General features: G+C 48.5%; 1 protein-coding gene across 4 annotated transcripts in view; it reads left to right on the forward strand.

The window, feature by feature from the left end:
* Positions 1-17,169, forward strand: part of PCCA (propionyl-CoA carboxylase subunit alpha) — a 972,421-nt gene that overhangs the window by 210,391 nt on the left and 744,861 nt on the right. The gene's annotated exons all lie outside the window — the stretch shown is intronic.

Below are 17,169 nucleotides of genomic sequence, written 5' to 3' on the forward strand. Positions count from 1 at the left end.
GGATGAGGGGGAAAGTGGGTGGCACGACTTTTAGGAAACAGATGGTCACATCCTCACCTCAGTAATGTCAGTGGGAATTTCCCACTATTATGTGGGCCACTGTCTGATCCTGCGGACCTCCGTCTGCGGTCAGCCACAAAACACTTAAAGTTCTGTGTGTGGGTTGACGGGCCGCGGGAGGACAGGACAGCGCAGGAGGACGGGTGGGCATGAGGGACTTGCTGACGTCACTCTGCGGCCAGGAACACAGTACAAGGCGGCCAGGAGCACAGCGCAGGACGGGCAGGAGGGAGCGCGGTGTGATGTCAGCACGTCACATCTCGAGCTGGACGGGATTGTGTCTCGGCAGCGCAACCTTCTCTTACCCCCAATAATTTCCTATTTACCCCTTTTACCCCCGACCCACTGCCATAGAGGATACTGGGTGCCTGACCGTTGCTTTGTTCTTCCTGCACTGTTACTTGGTTAAGTATTGTTGGTTCAGCTGTTGCTATTCATGTTTAAAGTTGGGTTAGCATAGCTTTCCTCAGTTTTGTTTGTGCTGGTTCGGAATCTCCCCACTATCTTTATCTATCCTTCTCTCAAAGTATGTCCATTTCCTCCAGCACAGTTTCCTAGACTGAGTCTGGTAGGAGGGGCATAGAGGGAGGAGCCAGCGCACACTATCAAATTCTTAGTGCCCATGGCTCCTAGTGGACCCGTCTATACCCCATGGTACTAAATGATACCCCAGTATCCTCTACTGACTACGAGAAAAGGATTCACCGGTAGGTAATTAAAATCCTATTTTTTCTGATATTTCCTAATTGTACTTTTGTATCACCACTGTTTCTTTTGGTCCAATTTGTTATTGTTCTAATCTTACTAATTCCAGACACATGAATAAAGGGAATACACACGGGAGACCAGCAGGCGGGATGCCGGCTGTCAGTATACCGACAATGACATCACGTCAGCCGGAATCACGGCAGCGAGTACCCTCGCGGGCTCGCTGCGCCTTGCCATGCTTTGGGCCGGAGGCGAGCTTCGCTTGCCACATGTTAGATTCCCACTTGGGTGGTGGCGTGGACCCACCACCTGAGTGGCAATATGGGGCTGCAGTCTGGATTATGACCGCCGGCACCTCCCCCGCTGTCGGGATTCCGGCATCTGTATCCCGAACACCGGGATCCCGACAGGCGGTATATTAACCGCATCCCAAAGAAAGCAGTGAAATAATTTCAGAATCTAATTAAAGAAGTGTCTAAAAATGTATCTCGAGTATTGCAGCTACAATTATTATTATTATTATTATTACATTTTATTTATAAGGCGCCACATGTGTTTCGCAGCGCCGTACAAAGGACAGTACAGGGGACAAAACATTGCATTACAGTAAATAAATAACAGAAATAGAGTACAGGTAACAGAGCACCACACATTCTCAAGACATAGTACAGCTAAGATGTAAGTATTGAGGGAGTGATCATCGTACTACTAGAGGCTGGTGTTCATAGATGGAGATGAACCTTTACTAGCAGGATAAAAATGGTCGTTGAGTAGGGGAGAGCTGTGAGTGAAATGTGTTGAGACGAGGGCTTAGATAACAAGAGGAAAGAGGGCCCTGCTCTGAAGAGCTAACAATCTATTGGGGAGGGGCGACAGACAGATGACAAGAGGTGCAGGCAAGTGGGAGGTAGCCTGATGGCAGTATGCAAGCAAAGCTGAGATGTTCACGGCATGAGGCAGGAGGTGGAGGCACGGCTTCAGCTCTGGGTTATGCATTAGAAGGGTACGCTTTGATGAATAGGTGGGTTTTTAGAGCCCATTTGAAGCTTTGCAAGGTTGGGGAGAGTCTAATGGAGCGGGGGAGTGCGTTCCACTGAAGGGGTGCAGCACGTGCAAAATCCTGAACTCGTGCATGGGAAGCAGTGACCAGGGCGGTGGAGAGGCGACGGTCATTAGTCGACCGTAGGGGGCGGGAGGGAGTATGAAGGGAAAGGAGGTTGGAGATGTAGGGAGCAGTGGAATTAGAGATGGCCTTGTATGTGAGGGTGAGGAGTTTGAAGAGGATTCTGTAGGGGAATGGGAGCCAGTGTAGATTTTGTTGAAGGGGAGTGGCAGATGTGGTGCGGCGGGAGAGGAAGATAAGCCTAGCTGCGGAGTTCAGGACAGATTGGAGGGGAGCAAGATGGGAGCATGCGAGGCCAGTGAGGAGGACATTGCAGTAATCAAGTCGTGAGATGACCAGTGAGTGGATGATGAGTTTAGTTGCACTCTGGGAGAGATATGGCCTGATACGAGCAATGTTGCGTTGCTGGAAACGACAGGATTGTGCCAGAGCTTGGATGTGGGGTGCAAAGGAGAGGGAGGAGTCAAGAGTGACGCCCAGGCAGCGGAGTTGGGGAACGGGGGAGATGGTGGTGTTGTCAACAATAATGGAGATATTGGTCGGGGGTGTTGCTCTGGATGGGGGGAAGATGATGAGTTCCGTTTTGTCCATGTTGAGCTTTAGAGAGCGTTCAGACATCCAGGAGGAGATTGCAGAGAGGCAGCTAGAAACCTGAGAGAGGACAGAGGGGGACAGATCAGGAGATGAGAGGTAGAGTTGTGTGTCATCAGCATAGAGGTGGTATTGAAGGCCAAATGAGTTAATGAGCGCACCCAGGGAAGAGGTATACAGGGAGAACAGAAGGGGTCCAAGGACAGAACCCTGAGGGACACCAACAGGAAGGATTGAAGGGTGTGAGGTGGTGCTTGAGGCAGACACAGAGAAGGAGCGTTTAGTGAGGTAAGAAGAAAACCAGTCAAGGACAGTGCTAGAGAGGCCAGCGTTTTGGAGTGTGACGAGGAGGAGAAGATGATCTACGGTGTCAAAGGCAGCAGAGAGGTCCAGAAGGATGAGCAGAGAGAAGTGGCCCCTGGATTTGGCCGAAAGCAGGTCATTGGTGACTTTCACCAGGGCAGTCTCAGTTGAGTGGAGTTGGCGAAAGCCAGATTGTAGTGGATCGAGGATGGAGTTGTCAGAGAGGTAGCTTGTGAGACGGCTGTAGACTAGTCGTTCAAGTAATTTGGAGGCGAAAGGGAGAAGAGAGATGGGGCGGTAGTTAGTGGGTGATGAGGGGTCGAAGTTGGGTTTTTTGAGAATAGGTGAGACCAGAGCATGTTTGAATGGTGAGGGGAAGATGCCGGTGGAGAGGGACAGGTTAAAGAGGTGAGCAAGGTGGGAGCAGGCAGTGGGGGAGAGGGAGCGGAGAAGACGGGAGGGGAGGGGGTCCAGGGGGCAGGTGGTGGGGGGGGAGGATAAGATGAGGGAGTGGACTTCCTTTTCTGAAGTCGGATGGAAGGAGGACAGGGTGGGATAGATGGAGGGGAGGGATAGAGGGGGCAGGGGGGTAGCAGAGGGGTGACGGCGGGAGATGTCGTGTCGGATATCCTCAATTTTGGAGATGAAGAAGGAGGCAAAGTCAGTGGCAGTGAGGGAGGATGGGAGGGGAGGAGGAGGGGGGCGAAGGAGAGTGTTGAAAGTTTCAAAGAGACGGCGTGGACAGGAGGACTGAGAAGAGATGAGTGCTTGGAAAAAGGATTGCTTGGCGAGGGAAAGAGCAGAGCTGTAGGAGGAGAGAATAAACTTGAAGTGGAGGAAGTCCGGCAGAGAGTGAGATTTCCTCCAGGAGCGTTCAGCGGAGCGTGAGCATTTTTGTAAGAAACGTGTTAGTTTGGTGTGCCAGGGTTGGGGTTTGGAGCTGTGGAGGGGGACAGAGGAGAGGGGGGCCACAGAGTCGAGAGCAGCGGTTAGGGAAGAGTTATAGAAGGTGGTTGCCTGGTTGGGACAAGTCATAGTGGAAAGAGGAGAGAGGAAAGTCTCGAGGGAGGACATGAAAGTGGGGTTGAGAGACCCAAGATTGCGTCTGGTGGTGGTGGGTCTGGGTGTGGAGAGGAGGAGGGAGGATGAGAGGGTGAAAGAAAGCAGATGGTGGTCAGAGAGAGGGAAGGGAGAGTTTGAGAAATCAGAGAGATCACATCGGTGGGTGAAGACAAGGTCGAGGGAGTGGCCGAGATTGTGAGTAGCGGTGGAGGTCCATTGAGAAAGTCCAAAGGAGGTGGAAAGGGCGAGAAGATTAGTGGAAGCGGCATTAGTGATGTCAATAGGGATGTTAAAGTCTCCGAGGATGACAGAGGGGAGGTCAGAGGAGAGAAAGTGGGGAAGCCAGGCAGCAAAGTTGTCAAGGAAAGGTGAACAGTGGCCAGGGGGGCGGTAGATCACTGCCACAAGGAGGTGAATGGGGTAGAAGAGGCGGATAGTGTGAGAGAGGGCTCAGGTGGGATGACACGAAAGGTGCAGTTAGGGGAGAGAAGGACGCCCACGCCTCCACCCTGGCGACCATCAGTTCTGACTGTGTGGGTGAAGGAGAGGCCTCCGTAGGAGAGGGCAGCAGGGGAGGTGGTGTCAGAGGAGGAGAGCCAGGTTTCAGTGATGGCGAGAAGGTGAAAAGAGTGGGAGATGAAGAGGTCATGGATAGTTGGCAGCTTGTTGCAGATTGATCTAGCATTCCAGAGTGCACAGGAGAAAGGAAGGGAGGGGACAGGGGAGATAGGGATAAGGTTGGCTGGGTTCTGAGTGTTTGTGGGTGATTTTGAATTTGGGGGGTGAGACCTTGCAGTGAGGATTGGTATGTGACAGGATCGATGAGCCATAATTTGGTACAGTAGTGTTAAGGGGAATAGAATGGTGTAGGTGTAATATAGAATGAACAAGGAGTATGTGGGGTGTAATATAAGCAAAAGACAGTGCAAACAGTATTTTAAGAAATAATGTTCGGAATGGAAAGGCTGAGATGGATACACAGTGGTTGTAGATTGTGTAAATGAGAGTGTGAGCAATGTGTGAAAGCAGTAGGGCTGCTACTTAATCAGACAGGTTGTTCAGTATCCAGGCTGTGCAGGCTGCAGGCATTACTGGTAGTGGTATGGGTAACTCACTATAGTCTGTTGGTTGTAGTTCTTTTGTGGAGGTGGGGGGAGATAATCTGCTGTCCCTCTGTTTCTCTCCTGTTTATCTCCGTATATCTCCATAGATTATATCATCCTACTTTGCACTAATATACTTGGCAACTAAAATGCTGGCAGCCTTGACCAATACTAGTTAAATAACCATGCAGACATGGATGCAGGGTTAATTGATAGCAGCCCCCACCCTCTGAAAACTCCACCCACAGCAAAAGGTTGCCACAAGGTGTGAACAAATCACTATACCCCCACTAATACACAGTGAGAACAGACTATAGTCTGGCCTAGAAATAACTAGTAAAAGATAAAATTGTCAATACCTATCATAGTACAAAAAGCATGTAATGGCTGGATGTCAAAGTTGCAGCAGTGAGAGATTGTCAATACCTATCATAGTACAAAAAGCATGTAATGGCTGGATGTCAAAGTTGCAGCAGTGAGAGATTGTCAATACCTATCATAGTACAAAAAGCATGTAATGGCTGGATGTCAAAGTTGCAGCAGTGAGAGATTGTCAATACCTATCATAGTACAAAAAGCATGTAATGGCTGGATGTCAAAGTTGCAGCAGTGAGAGATTGTCAATACCTATCATAGTACAAAAAGCATGTAATGGCTGGATGTCAAAGTTGCAGCAGTGAGAGATTGTCAATACCTATCATAGTACAAAAAGCATGTAATGGCTGGATGTCAAAGTTGCAGCAGTGAGAGATTGTCAATACCTATCATAGTACAAAAAGCATGTAATGGCTGGATGTCAAAGTTGCAGCAGTGAGAGATTGTCAATACCTATCATAGTACAAAAAGCATGTAATGGCTGGATGTCAAAGTTGCAGCAGTGAGAGATTGTCAATCTCAATGAATTATGCACCAATTTATAACTTAAGATGAGTGTCTGTACTTTCTTCTAATAGAAATAAAGCACTACTTGATGTATTCCCTTCTATCCTTAGTTATTTTGATGTTACTCTGGTACGCATTCCACTAAAAGGGTACCTCAAGTGGGGTTAGGAAATGTTGGCAAATCACCAGTGATTACCATGCGATCATGCGATAGATCGCATGGTAATCACGTGATGGGCACATCACCGCCGAGTCCGCTCCCAGCGGGTGCCTATCGCACATCGCAGTGCGATATATAGCATGTGTTTTTAAAAACACATGCAATCGCACTGCGATTCGATAAATATTAAGTGCAGCACATACTGTCTTGAGACGTGAGATTCGACCAGCGTGCCCGCGCATCGCGTCGAAAGGTACCTAAAATGTGCATACAATCCTTCGATTTCTCTCACAGATGCTGTCGAAAACGAAGGTTAGCACCGATTATCTCACAAGTGTATGGGCACCATTACTTTTAAGTTAAGATTAAGCATACATTATTCTAGCAAGTATGCCAGGGAATGTACTGTATATATTTCTCCCTATTTTGTCTTCATCCATACCCTGATCTTTGCTTAGGAAATTAGTGTTGATACTAGACTCAGATACTGACATTTAGTACTATAGGTTTGAACCCAGCCTAACTTGTGTAAGGATAATCCCTGTCCTGTTTGTTAGGAATGATAGTTGAAAGTAATGTTTTTAGTGGCTTTTCACTTGCACTTCATCTCTTACCTACTTATGCTAGGTACACACTAAGCGATCCGAATTACGTGCTGCACAGCAGATGGGACGATGCAATGAACAACGCAACATGGAATGGTACATGGTGCCATCATCCACTGCATCGTGCAGTCACTGGGTACACATATCGTTAGGTGTGTGCCCAGCAAAACTTTTGTCCACAAGTATTTCTAACTGAACCATGTAAATTACTATGTAGAAAGGCCAAACTCTGCCTTTACAGTCCAAGATTATAGGGTATCTATAAGGGTTGGAATTTTTTTTTTAAACTCCTCTTCCACCACCCCACCCACCCCCCCAAAAAATGCTTTTGAATAAAAAAAATTAATACTGTATTAGAAACCTCGATCAACCATGTTTTAATGCTTTCTAACATTAATAATGTTATTAGGCGTTTATTTGATTTATTTCGCATAGTTCAATAAAACCAATTTTCCCTATTACATCTGAATATATGTGGATAGACCAAACTTATTAATACATACAAAGTACACTCCTAGATGAAATTTAAAATAACAACAACAAGTTAATGTTAAGCATTAGTCTTGCTTCAGATAATAAATCTGAATAGTAATACAAAATGGAAAATACAAAAGTACTTTTCAGAGAAACACACACACACACACACACACACACACACACACACACACACACACACACACACACACAGTTAAGCATAAGCGCCATCTCACTGGCAATAAAAACACTCTTTTTTGGTTTAATAGGCTTTTTTCAATAAGTCACGCAGCCGTGTCTGTACGAAAAGCTTTATAAAAAAAAAAAAAAAGCATTTGGTTTAAACCAGCCGAGCCTGGTATCTATACTGGAGTCCAGATGGTCTAATCAGATTGACTGAGGGGGTTGGGTCTAGGTGACCGGGGGTTGGGACTAGGTGACCGGCGGTTGGGATACCGGCGCCGGGATCCGGGTGTTTAGATTGCCAGTTGGGGGGGTGAAGGGGGGGATGGACGAGCTACGAATTGAGCTTGGTTCTATTCCCGCTCAATGGTGTCCACGAGAGTGAATAGTCCCTGTCAGTCGGCATGCCGACTGTCGGGCTTTCCCTTGGCGGGATTAAGTCTCCTGTGCTCATGCATGGATATCCTTGAAACCATGACTGTAATGGCGGAGTTTGCGAAGCTGTATTATGGCATTCTCAATTTTCATCATCTCTCCATAATAATTATTTCTCTTACGTCCTAGAGGATGCTGGGGTCTCCGTAAGGACCATGGGGGTATAGACTGGCTCCACAGGAGACATGGGCACTATAAAGAAACTTTAGTATGGGTGTGCACTGGCTCCTCCCTCTATGCCCCTCCTCCAGACCTCAGTTAGTTCCTGTGCCCAGAGGAGACTGGGTGCATTACAAGGAGCTCTCCTGAGTTCTCTGAAAAATAAAGTATTTTGTTAGGTTTTTTATTTTCAGGGAGCACTGCTGGCAACAGGCTCCCTGCATCGTGGGACTGAGGAGAGAGAAGCAGACCTACTTAAGTGATAGGTCCTGCTTCTTAGGCTACTGGACACCATTAGCTCCAGAGGGAGTCGGAACGCAGGTCTCCCCTCGCCGTTCATCCCAGAGCCGCGCCGCCGTCCTCCTCACAGAGCCGGAAGAAAGAAGACGTCTAAGGCGGCAGAAGACTTCAGATTTTCTCTGAGGTAACGCGCAGCCATTGCTCCCACACACAAAACACACAGCAGGCACGGATGGGTGCAGGGCGCAGGGGGGGCGCCCTGGGCAGCAATATTATACCTCTAGGACTGGCTAGTACATATATAGGCTGCGGAGGCAGTATATATTAAAATCCCCCGCCAGTATTACAAAATTGAGCGGGACCGGAGCCCGCCGCCGGGGGGGGGGGGGGGGGGGATCGGCGGAGCGGAGCCTGATCCCACAGCACTAACCAGCGCCATTTTCTCCACAGAGAACTGCAGAGAAGCTTGCTCCCCGGACTCTCCCCTGCTGAACACGGTGACACAGGGCAGAAAAGATGGGAGGGGGGCATTTGTAAGGCGCAGTGAGGTATTATATACAGATTATTATATACAGAAAGCGCTATTTATCTGGGAATTTTATTTTCCAGTGTGAGTTGGCGCTGGGTGTGTGCTGGCATACTCTCTCTCTGTCACTCTAAAGGGCCTTATTGGGGAACTGTCTCCATATAAATATATCTCTGTGTGTGTGTGTGGGTGTCGGTACGAGTGTGTCGGCATGTCTGATGCGGAAGGCTCATCTAAGGAGGAGGTGGAGCAGATGATTGTAAGCTCTCACGAGTAGGGCCCTCTTCCCTCATGTGCTTATCCTTTTCTTACTTTAATAATCCTCAACTGCCCAAATCAAGCAGTTTTTTGGCCACCTGGAACTTCTCTGTCATTTACTGGTGTAGTTATGCTTAGTTACCCTGTACTTGTCCTAAATTGTCATCAACTGTAAGTCACTGTTTTCGTGTTTTGATTATGTGCATATGTACTCTGTAATTGGGCGCTGCGGAACCCTTGTGGCGCCATATAAATAAAGCATAATGATAATAATAATAATAATAATTGTGGTGTCTCCGTCGGTAAAGCCGACACCTGATTGGTTGGACGTGTGGAATGTGTTAAATGCAACTGTGACTTTATTACATAAAAGGATGAACAAAGCAGAGTCCAGGGAAAAAGCAGGGAGTCAATCTATGGCTTTAGCTGTGTCACAGGGCCCTTCAGGGTCCCCAAAACGTCCTCTATCCCAAATGGCAGACACTGATACCGACACGGATTCTGACTCCAGTGTCGACTACGATGATGCAAGGTTACACCCAAGGGTGGCCAAAAGTATTCATTATATGATTATTGCAATAAAAGATGTTTTGCATATCACAGATAACCCATCTTTCCCTGACACGAGGGTGCACATGTTTAAGGAAAAGAAACCTGAGGTAACCTTTCCCCCATCTCATGAGCTGAACGAGTTATTCGAAAAAGCTTGGGAAACTCCAGATAAAAAACTGCAGATTCCAAAGAGGATTCTTATGGCGTATCCTTTTCCTGCACGGGACAGGGTACGATGGGAGTCCTCGCCCAGGGTGGACAAGGCTTTAACGCGTTTGTCCAAGAAGGTGGCGCTACCGTCTCCTGACACGACAGCCCTCAAGGATCCTGCTGATCGCAGACCGGAAACTACCTTGAAATCTATTTATACACATACGGGTGCTTTACTCAGGCCGGCAATAGCATCGGCATGGGTATGTAGCGCAGTTGCAGCTTGGACAGATACCTTGTCAGCTGACATGGATACCCTAGACAGGGATACCATTTTATTGATCTTAGGTCACATTAAAGACGCAGTCTTGCATATGAGAGACGCTCAGAGAGACGTTGGCCTGCTAGGGTCGAGAGTGAACGCCATGGCGATTTCGGCTAGGCAAGCCCTGTGGACCCGCCAATGGACAGGTGATGCCGACTCAAAGAGGCATATGGAGGTTTTACCTTACAAGGGTGAGGTTTTATTTGGGGAAGGTCTCGCGGACCTGGTTTCCACAGCTACCACGGGTAAATCTACCTTTTTGCCTTTTGTTCCCCCACAGCAAAAGAAAACTCCACAATATCAGATGCAGTCCTTTGGGTCGCGTAAGTCCAGAAGAGGTCGGGGCTCATCCTTCCTCACCAGAGGTAAGGGTAGAGGGAAAAGAACGCCTGCTACGGCTAGTTCCCAGGAGCAGAAGTCCTCCCCGGCTACCACTAAATCCACCGCATGACGCTGGTGCTCCACTGAGGGAGTCCGCACCGGTGGGGGCACGGCTTCAACTCTTCCGCCAGGTCTGGGTTCTGTCAGACGTGGATCTTTGGGCGCTGGAAATTGTGTCCCAAGGCTACAAACTGGAATTCGAAGAGGTGCCTCCTCGCCGATTTTTCAAGTCGGCCTTGCCAGCTGCTTCCCCAGAGAGGGAAATAGTGTTAGCTGCAATTCAAAAGCTATGTCAATAGCAAGTGATTATCAAGGTTCCCCCAGTCCAACAGGGGAAAGGGTACTATTCAACCCTGTTCGTGGTCCCGAAACCGGATGGCTCGGTCAGACCCATTTTAAATTTAAAATCCCTAAACCTGTACTTGAAAAAGTTCAAATTCAATATGGAATCGCTCCGGGCAGTGATCTCCAGCCTGGAAGGGGCGAATTTTATGGTGTCACTAGACATAAAGGATGCATACCTTCATGTCCACATATATCCTCCTCATCAGGAGTACCTGAGATTCGCTGTACAGGACTGTCATTACCAGTTTCAGACGTTGCCGTTTGGCCTTTCCACGGCCCCGAGAATTTTCACCAAGGTGATGGCGGAGATGATGGTGCTCCTGCGCAGACAGGGAGTCACAATTATCCCGTACTTGGACGATCTCCTGATAAAAGCGAGATCGAGAGATCAATTGCTGAGAAGCGTGTCGCTCTCCCTGAGAGTGCTACAACAGCACGGTTGGATTCTAAATCTGCCAAAGTCTCAATTGATTCCAACGACTCGTCTATCATTCCTAGGCATGATTCTAGACACGGAACAGAAGAGGGTTTTTCTCCCAATGGAAAAAGCCCAGGACCTCCAGAAGATGGTCAGAGACCTGCTGAAACCAAAAAGAGTGTCGGTTCATCAATGCACTCGAGTTCTGGGAAAAATGGTGGCAGCCTACGAGGCCATTCCCTTCGGCAGGTTCCATGCGAGGACTTTTCAGTGGGACCTTCTGGACAAGTGGTCCGGGTCCCATCTACAAATACATCAGAGGATAAGCCTGTCCCCCAGGGCGTCTCTCCTGTGGTGGCTGCAGAGTGCTCACCTTCTAGAGCGTCGCAGGTTCGGCATTCAAGACTGGGTTCTGATAACCACGGACGCGAGCCTCCGAGGATGGGGAGCAGTCACACAAGGAAGGAATTTTCAGGGACTATGGTCAAGCCAGGAGGCTTGTCTACACATCAACGTACTGGAATTGAGGGCCATATACAACGGCCTACGACAATCGGAGAATCTTCTTCTTGACCTACCGGTTCTGATTCAATCAGACAACGTCACAGCCGTGGCTCATGTAAACCGCCAAGGCGGGACAAGGAGCAGAGTGGCAATGGCGGAAGCCACCAGGATTCTTCGCTGGGCGGAAAATCACGTAAGCGCTCTGTCAGCAGTCTTCATTCCGGGTGTGGACAACTGGGAAGCAGACTTTCTCAGCAGACACAATCTCCATCCAGGAGAGTGGGGACTTCATCAAGAGGTTTTTGCAGAGATAACAAGTCATTGGGGACTTCCTCAAGTAGACATAACTGCGTCACGCCTCAACAAGAAGCTTCAGAGGTATTGTGCCAGGTCCAGGGACCCTCAGGCAGTGGCGGTGGAAGCCCTGGTGACACCATGGGTGTTTCAGTCGGTCTATGTGTTCCCTCCTCTTCCTCTCATCTCAAAAATATTGAGAATCATAAGATGAAAAAGAGTGCAGACAATACTCATTGTTCCAGATTGGCCTCGAAGGGCCTGGTATTCAGATCTTCAGGAAATGCTCACAGCAGATCCGTGGCCTCTTCTTCTCAGGGAGAACCTGTTGCAGCAGGGGCCCTGCGTGTTCCAAGACTTACCGTGGTTACGTTTGACGGCATGGTGGTTGAACGCCGAATCCTAGCTGGGAAAGGTATTCCTGAAGAAGTCATCCCTACGCTGATCAAGGCTAGGAAGGAGGTGACGGCGAAGCATTATCACCGTATCTGGAGGAAGTATGTATCTTGGTCTGAAGCCAAGAGTGCTCCTACGGAAGATTGCTATCTGGGCCTTTTTCTCCACTTTCTTCAGACAGGAGTGGATATGGGCCTGAAGTTAGGCTCCATTAAAGTACAAATTTCGGCCCTATCGATTTTCTTTCAGAATGAATTGGCTTCTCTTCCAGAAGTCCAGACTTTTGTAGAGGGAGTGCTGCACATTCAGCCTCCTTTTGTGCCCCCAGTCCCACCATGGGACCTTAACGTGGTGTTACGGTTCTTAAACTCTCACTGGTTTGAACCGCTTCAGACGGTTGAATTAAAATTTCTCACTTGGATGGTGGTCATGTTGTTGGCCTTGGCATCTGCGAGGCGGGTGTCCGAATTGGCGGCTTTGTCTCACAAGAGCCCCTATCTTATTTTCCATATGGATAGAGCGGAGTTGAGGATTCGTCCTCAATTTTTGCCCAAGGTGGTTTCATCATTTCATATGAACCAGCCTATTGTGGTGCCTGTGGCTACGGAAGACTTGGAGGACGCCAAGTCCCTGGATGTAGTCAGGGCCTTAAAAATCTATGTAGCCAGGATTGGCTAGGGTTAGGAAAACAGAGGCACTGTTTGTCCTGTATGCAGCCAACAAACTTGGCGCTCCCGCTTCAAAGCAGACTATTGCTTGCTGGATCTGTAACACGATTCAGCAGGCGCATTCTACGGCTGGTTTGCCATTGCCAAATTTGGTAAAGGCCCATTCCACTAGGATGGTGGGCTCTTCTTGGGCGGCTGCCCGAGGCGTCTCGGCTTTACAGCTTTGCCGAGCAGCTACCTGGTCGGGTTCAAACACTTTTTTGCAAAGTTCTATAAGTTCGATACCCTGGCTGATGAGGACCTTGCGTTTGCTCAGTCGGTGCTGCAGAGTCGTCCGCACTCTCCCGGCCGGTCTGGAGCTTTGGTATAAACCCCATGGTCCTTACGGAGTCCCCAGCATCCACTAGGACGCAAGAGAAAAATAAGATTTTAAACCTACCGGTAAATCTTTTTCTCCTAGTCCGTAGAGGATGCTGGGCGCCCGTCCCAGTGCGGACTCTTTTCTGCAAGGCTTGTATATAGTTATTGTTTACATAAGGGTTATGTTACAGTTGAAATCAGTCATTGCCTGATACTGTTGGTTCATACTGTTAACTGGTTGAGTATATTCCAGGTTATACGGTGTGGATGGTGTGGGCTGGTATGAATCTTGCCCTTGGGTTCACAACAATCCTTTCCTCGTACTGTCCGTCTCCTCTGGGCACAGTTCTCTGACTGAGGTCTGTAGGAGGGGCATAGAGGGAGGAGCCAGTGCACACCCATACTAAAGTTTCTTTATAGTGCCCATGTCTCCTGTGGAGCCCGTCTATACCCCATGGTCCTTACGGAGTCCCCAGCATCCTCTACGGACTAGGAGAAAAAGATTTACCGGTAGGTTTAAAATCTTATTTTTTCTTTTTTCATTTCCATTTCTTTTTTGCATAAGCAAATGTAATGGGTCACAATCACAGCATGCAGTTACAGTAAATGAAAGAAAAATATACAGCTATAATAAACTGAGGCCTTTCCACTTGGCATGCTTTTGCCTTATGTATGGCAGCCATCATAAACTATGAACACTTTTTAACACAAACCTCTCACTAGTATTATGCCTTGGGTCGATTGGATTGTTCTGGCCTGGGGAGGCCCATGCCCTGGACTTGAACCTTAGTGTTAGGGACCCACCAGATGAGGTCTCCTGGATGCGGTTGGTGTGCCCATATTTTTGCCAAAATTATGCTAAGCACCACATTTACTCATATTGCAGAGTTGATTAGCAGTGTTTAGTACAGGGGTGGCCAACCAGTCAGAGACAAAGAGCCAAGATATCTTGTTAGGTACATCAAAGAGCCGACTTCGAGCCGAAGGCGCACTTGCAAGAATGGGGTGTGACCTTGTGCCTGCTAGGCCACGCCCCTGGTATAAAATACATTAAAAAAGACAGATCCAACATAAAATACAATGAAAAAGCCACTTCTACATCAAATAATTGAAAAAGCCAAATCCGCATAAAATATATTGAAAAGCCAGATTCACATAATACACTTCAGTTCCCCCATGTGTCACTCCAGCCAGCACCCGCCTGTGTAACTCCAGCCAGCTCCCCCATGTGTATTTGGCTCCTTCAGTTCTCAGTCTACGTAGTGCTGCTGCATGTCTGGCTGGAGTGCAGCGGTTTACAGATCTCTTGTGGTCACGTGACTTTGAGTATTTGAATGAAGAAAGAGCCGCATGTGGCTCAAGAGCCACGCGTTGGCCACCACTGGTTTAGTACTTAGGGTGTGCACATTAATTTTCTCTTTATTTCCAGTGTGGAACTACAAGTCTCAGCATGGTAGCACCTCTGATTAAGATTATGTTTAGAATTAGGGTGTGCAGTCGAAGCCTCCTCCCCCCGACAAAACCTTCATGCTTTGATAAATACAACCCTATATCGGTTGTATGTATTCTTTTTGTGATGATTGAAATGCTCATAGCCATGGACACCTTCATGTATTGCAAACACTTCTTGAACAGGGACAAATAAATTGTATCAAGCGAATAATTAAACAAAAATGATACAATTAAGGTCTCACAACTAAGCAATGTACTGAAGTTAACCAAATATAGGATTTGTAGTATTTATTGTCCTGCATGCTGTCTCCTAGTGCTCATAGCTGGGTTGGGAAACCTGATCATCACAGTATTACTGTCAGTATGATCTTGTCCAATTAGCTCTCCCGTCCTTTGAAGCTGATAAGTCGGTTTGATCAGTGATGCCTCTTCTAGTTTTTCCTTCGTGTTTGTTTTACCTTTTGTTGCCTTACAGAATTCTGCTATATGGTTGTATAATGGTAAAATAAAATACTGTGTTCAAAACAGCAATTGTGGGTGTCAGAGGTGTTAAAGAAGCAACAACATGTAATAATCTCCTAAATAATAGCCCAGATCTGTCACTCTGTGACTGTGTGGATAATGCTGGGTATGGCTAGGAACTCTCATTGGGTTAGCGGCAGGTCTATTACACCCAGTCCACGGCTGATTGGGCGAGAAACGACCTCCCACACAGTTTACATCCTATGGGAGGCTCTGCCCTTTGGCTGCTTTGTGTTCCCAGAGCAGAATTAACAATGGGGCTGATGGAGCTGCAGCTCCAGCTCCACACCCCAAAATAGGCCCACTCCATCTGCAGCAACATACCCTCCAACAATTTACACATAAAAATAGCTACAAATTTTACAAGGGGGCGTGGCCACCAGTAAAAGGATGTTGCCACGCCCCTTTTCCTATACTTTCAAAGGAAGTTTGGAGAGCCAGTACTCCGTACAGACCATACAAAAAAGGTACTGTAACTGCCAAAAAGCAAGTCTCTGCGCTGTAGATAGGGAGGAGGGGGGGGGGGGGGGGGGGGGAATCCTTTTACTGCAGCTACCTATGTCCTGCTGCCAGTCCGCCTGACCCCTCCGGTATCAACAATCCCCACTCCCTAACCGCGGCGCAGGTGGAACAAAAGCTGCTGTGACCACCGGCATAGATGTATGATAGCCCTCCCTGCACAACATACTCTCTAAGCCCCGGAGCCTCCTCTGCGCGTGATGTCACAGAAGTGCCTCCCCTCCACAGCCGCGCCCAGATCCCCAGAGGCCCTGGCTCTTCAACACAGCACCTGGGCTGCCAGCCTGGAAGCCCTGAGATGGCTAATGTAACGTATAGAGTGGGTGATATCGCGGAGGATAATGTCTGGACGCTGAATCAATGTAAAAGGTGACAGTGCTGTGCAGTGTCACTGACACTGCACAGCACTCTCATCTTTTACATTGATTCAGCGAGTCAGTCAGTTCTGCCAGCCAGTCACTATTGTTAGCGCCGGTATCCCAACGCGCCGCATTACAGGGAAGTAGACGAAATTAAATAAACTACAGCTCCCAGCAGCCCTTAGCGCAGGAGCATTCTGTCGCTAAGGGCTGCTGGGAGCTGTAGTTTATTGAGTGCATCTTCTTCCATGTAATGTGGCACGTTGGGACACCGGCGCTAACAATAGTGACTGGCTGCTTGGCTGCTGTGCGAGTCTCCGGGAGAGCCACTGCCAAAGGGAGGACAGCAGCTTAGCTGCTTCCAGGAGGAGTAGCAGGAGAAGTATTACTCGCCCCTCCCCCACTTGCAATACCTCCGGGCCCCATCCGCAGCATCCACACCCCCCCTCTACCACAACCCGCCCCTCCCCCACCCGCGGCACCCCCGCAACCGCACTTCTCACACCCGCGGTGGCTCCGGAGCCCCTCCCCCACACGCGGCATCCACGCGCCCACCCCTCCCCCACCCGCGGCACCACCGACCCAGCCCCGCAACCACCCCTCTCCCACCCATAGCACCCCTGGAACCCCTCCTCCATCCGTGTCTCCCCCGCACCCGCCACTCCCCCAACCACAGCACCTACTAGGTGATTCATCAGGCCCTGCGTGCGCTGTTTACGTTGTTGCAAGGGACTACGACCCCTTAACCAGGCCCTTTGTCCGTGCAATATTTAGCAACTCACACAATTATGATTGGAGGTAATACTCCGTATAATAAAAATATTGCAGGCCACAAGGCCATGCAAGGTTTAAGAGGGCGTAGCCCCTAACGACGGTGTGAAAAGCACCCGTACGGCGCGATGAATCACCTAGTGTAAAATAATCAAAAGGTGAACTGATATTTTTTAACAATAATTATCTAGTCCTGTACTAATTTAGAAATGACAGTAAATAAAACAGAACTGTATGTATTTCTGAGCTGGCATGAACACATTAAAGAAATATATGTGTAG

The sequence above is a fragment of the Pseudophryne corroboree genome, chromosome 2 (genome assembly GCF_028390025.1).
Source record: "Pseudophryne corroboree isolate aPseCor3 chromosome 2, aPseCor3.hap2, whole genome shotgun sequence".
Lineage (NCBI taxonomy): Eukaryota > Metazoa > Chordata > Amphibia > Anura > Myobatrachidae > Pseudophryne > Pseudophryne corroboree.